The sequence below is a fragment of the Mus pahari genome, chromosome 8 (assembly GCF_900095145.1).
Source record: "Mus pahari chromosome 8, PAHARI_EIJ_v1.1, whole genome shotgun sequence".
NCBI lineage: Eukaryota > Metazoa > Chordata > Mammalia > Rodentia > Muridae > Mus > Mus pahari.
Window position 1 is genome coordinate 69,189,761 of NC_034597.1, and position 4,844 is coordinate 69,194,604.

The window sequence follows — 4,844 nt, forward strand, 5'->3', positions numbered from 1 at the left end:
GAGGAGGAGGAGGAGGAGGAGGAGAAGGAGAAGGAGAAGGAGAAAAGGAGAAGAAGGAGGAGAAGGTGGTGGAGGAGAAAAAGGAGGAGGAAGTGAAGGAGGAAAAGAAGAAGAGGAAGAAGGAGGGGGAGGAGGAGAAGGAGAAGAGGAAGGAGGAGGAGGAGAAGAGGGAGGAGAAAATGAGGCAGAGGAAAACCAAATGGTTAGTCTGTGATTCCCATGGAACATGTGGAAGTCCAGTTACTTATTACATTACAAATGTGAAACTTAAGTACAGCTCAACACTGGCTTCCATACCATACAGTTTTTTGTTTTGTATAGATGACACAACTATATGATCCCTACCTACTTCAAGGCTCAGGGAACAGTGTTGAAGAAGCTATGGAAAGAGTGAATGTAAAAACCTGAAGAATGGAGAGGAATACCGTGAAAGACTGGCTGCCACACACACACACACATTCACAGCAGCTGTGTTTACCCATGCAAGCCCTTCACAAGATCCAGAGAGTTAAACTTTCCATTGTGGAGGGGGAGGGATTCTCAATACCCACAACCCCTTGCTGAATTGCTAATGGCAACTGATAACTTCTAAAGGACAGAGAGCCGCTTTTCTTTGAGAAAGGTAGCCATTGGCAGGTTTCCCGCATCCCTGTATATGACCCAGCAGGCACGCACACATACAGGCAGCACCAGTTGGACTTAGGGGTTAATTTACAGAACAACATGACGTTGGGAGGGATACAGAAGACTTGTTGAGGGAAGGGTGGTGGTGGAAGGGTATGGGAGTCATGCTGGGGCAGGAGGTGGTAAGGCTAGAGGAAGTGACTAAGAAACGGATGCAACTAAGATACATTGTATACATGTATGATTTTTTTTTTTATTGTATGTTATAAGGATGTAGCTCAGTAGTGAGTGCTTAGAGTGCTAACTTAATATTCACAAGGTCCTGAGTTCAATCCCTAGTACCGTAGTAGAGAAAAAAGTTTTTAATACTGTCTGTAGCTTCCCCCACCCACCCAGGGTTTGTTTATTTGTTGCTTTGTTTGTTTGAAACATAGTTTCTCGGTCTATCAAGCTGGTCTTAAACTCACACAGATCCACCTGCTTCTGCCTCCTGGGTGATGGATTAATGATGTACTCCACCACTGTATGCAAGCTGTATGTTTGGGGGGGGGCTACTATATAATTAGATTTTAAAGCTTTTGATATTGAGTGTTCATAAATACTTAGTTGTTTCTTTAATGTCTTGCGTGTGGTAACATGGCCAACTTCATAGGCGTTCATACTACTATTGTCTCCTTTTTAAGGGTGTTTGTAATACAATTGTGAACATTAAAATATTTTTTAAAAAATGACTAGAGACATCATGAATAATTTACATACTAGTTTATAAATGCAAGTGAAAATGGCATGTATGAAACTGATATAATAAAGAAACAGAAAACAAAACGTGAGACTCTTCCTCTTTGGATCTCAGAATAGTCTTTCCCTCCTACACAACTGAGCCCTGGTCAACGCCACTGTGTTTGTCCTGTAGCCTTCCATAGTTATTCTGAGGGCTCCATCCAACTCACCAGAAACTCCTTCTCCTCCCAAGAAAGAACTGCTTGGCTTAGTATTTCTGAGGTCCCCAGGGGTACCCTAGGAAGATGCAACCCGAGCCATGTGCTGACTGACACCCTTGTTGTTCAGCCTTTTAGCTTTTGAGCAGTTGCACATCTTGCCAAAGTTGAGATCACTGATGGCTAATCTCTTGCCCTTCTAAAGTTGGGATCTTGTCAAAGCTCATGACATGATGACAAATTGCCTTATAAATGTAAATGCCAAGTGTGTTAGCGAGGGTCCAAGCAGGAACACAGAGTATGACATGGGGGATACAACACTCGCGGACTGCTCTATAAGTCTGAAGTATCAGACACAATGGGAGCCTCCGTTAATCAAGCCACCAGTGACTTGCTCAAGGCTGTTCTATTCCAGAGTTTACTCAACCAATTTCTTTGCACTACTCTAAGCTTTGGGGACAAATGCTTCTTCCTGAAGCTATTCTTCTTTAGTTTCCCTGTCACCCTTCTTTCTTTATCTGGTCAATCATACTCTAGGGCCCTTCTCTTTCCACCAAACATAGACACACGGGGAGGGGGGACAGGATGGGACAAGGCAGAGTCAATGACAACAGGGAGTTTCTTGCCTAGCTGTTGAGACTCAAAGGAATGAAGACCATGATTTTTGTGTCAACGGCTGGGTGGAAGAGCAAACTCAGCCAAAGGGTTGGGTTTAGAGAAGGGTCCCAATGGCTTCCCTAAAGAATAAATGTCAAATAAATTAAATCAGCATTAATGATTAGGGGGGAAAACTTAGAGTTTCACAGCAATAGTAAGTATTTCTAATTTGTTTTGGATTTTAGACTACATTAAAACGTTTTAAGCAATTTTTTTCCCAGATAGTTCACACCATATTTCTGTTCTTGATTTTAATGAAGAGGAACCCAAAAATGGGAAATGAAGTCATACAGCATTTAAATCTATCGGGTGAGCAATTGCTCCAGCGCCCTTGAGACAAGCCTGACTCCTGCTTCTAAGTTTTGGTCGGGAATATGGAGCACTTCTTCAAATAATATGCAAATCAAAATTCTTGGGGGGATATTCCAAAAACCAGGAAGCACTGTTTTCTGTCACCTCCTGTTTCTGCTTTAACTTATTTATTTGCTCTATAAGAGAGATGTTTAAAAAAAAGAGTCAAACCTGAATTGTGCCATCATTTTGGTTTTGCACGCCTTTAATCCCAGGACTCTGGAGGCAGAGGCTGGTAGATCTTTGAGTTGGAGGCCAGCCTGGTCTACAAAGTGAGTTCTAGGACAGCCAGAGCTACATAGAGAAACTCTGGGGAGGAAGGGGGCAGTGTCAGATTTCTTCCATGTTTCCTGTGGATGAACTGGCAGGTTTGGGAGTCAACTTGACCCTAGCTAGTGACATCAGAGAAAAAGTTGCTTCAGTTGAGGAAATGCCTCCATGAAATTCAGCTATAAGGCATTTTCTCAGTTAGTGATTGATGGGAGAGGGTCCAGCTCATTGTGGGTGGGGTCATCCCTGGGATGGTTGTCTTGGGTTCTGTAAGAAAGGAGGCTGAGCAAGCTGTGGGAAGCAGGCCAGTAAGCAACACCCCTCTAAGCCATTTGTCTCTGCTTCTGCCTCTGGGTTCCAGCCCTGCTTAAGTTCCTGTCCTGACTTTCTCCAGTGACCTAAAAGCATAAGCAAAAGAAACCTTTCCTTCCCAATGTGCTTTTTGGTCATGGTGTTTTGACATGGACATGAGAAATGCAGATATCTTTAGACTTTTGATAGTGCAACTTGCAGTGAGAATATTCAGACTCACTCTCTGCTAAGAGTAACCATAAGGAGGCCAACGGTCTAGTGGCTGCTGTCTGCTTCTAAATCGAAAAAGGGAAAGGTAATGAATGGCACGAATAGCTGAGTTGCCATGTGACCTTTGAGAAGTTTATAATTCTCATCATTTCGGACATTTTAGAACATAAGCACATGTTTCACTATGGCTACTACCCAAATACAAAATTGACGCTTTATTTGTATGCACAGAATCCTACTAATATCTGTAGGAAGGCCATGCATCCTTTGTGCTATCCGTGTAGATATTTCAATATCAAATATCTACAGTTTCTATTAAACAAAACTAAGGCGTCCACAGGAAGCTCCAGAGAAACCTGTGCAGCTAACGAAGGCTGAACTCCACCCATTAAAAATGCTATCTGTGGTCATTCCCTGTCTTACTGCTGTGACAAAATACCTAACAAGAGTAGCTCTAGAAAGAAAGGTTTGTTTGGGCAGTTCATCATGATGAGCAAGTCACGTTGGCAGGAGCTTGGGACAGCTGGTCACATTGGATCCCAGGTGAAGAAGCAGAGAGACAGAGAGGCTCTATGTTCAACTTGATTTCTGTTTTCTGTTCCGCCCAAAACCCCAACTTATGGAATGGTGCCCCCTGGAGTTCCAGTGGAGTCTTCCCACCTCCATTAACTTAATCAAGGTGATCCCTCCAGGCCTGCTCAGAGGCATGTGGGAGGCTTGTCTCCTAGTGATTCTAGACCCTGTCAAGTTGACAGTGTTATTCATCACCATCTCTGCAAACGCATTCACAACTGAGTAGTATGTCTCCTTAGACTTCATCGTTTCTGCTTGATGGACCTAGAAAATATCATCCTGAGTGAGGTAACCCAAAAGAACACACATGGTATGCACGCACTGATAAATGGATATTAACCCAAAAACACACATGAAGCTCAAGAAGAAGGAAGACCAAAGTGTAGGTGATTTGGTCCTTCTTAGGGGAACAAAATACTCACAGAAGCAAATATGGAGACAGAGTACAGAGTAGAGGCTGAAGGAAAGGCCATCCAGAGACTGTCCCATCTGGGGATTCATCCCATATACAATCACCAAACCCCACTATTGTGGATGCTAAGAGAGGCTTGCTGAAAGGAGCCTGATATGCCTGTCTCCTGAGAGGCTCTGCCAGAGCCTTACAAATACAGAGGCAGATGCTCACAGCCAAACATTGCACTGAGTGCAGGGTCCCCAGTGGAGGAGTTGGAGAAAGGACTGAAGGAGTTGAAGGGGTTCGCAACCACATAGGAAGAACAACAAGCCGGGCGTGGTGGCGCATGCCTTTAATCCCAGCACTCAGGGAAGCAGAGGCAGGCGGATTTCTGAGTTCGAGTCCAGCCTGGTCTACAAAGTGAGTTTCAGGACAGCCAGGGCTATACAGAGAAACCCTGTCTGGAAAAACAAAAACAAAAACAAAAACAAACCAACCAAACAAACAAAAAAACA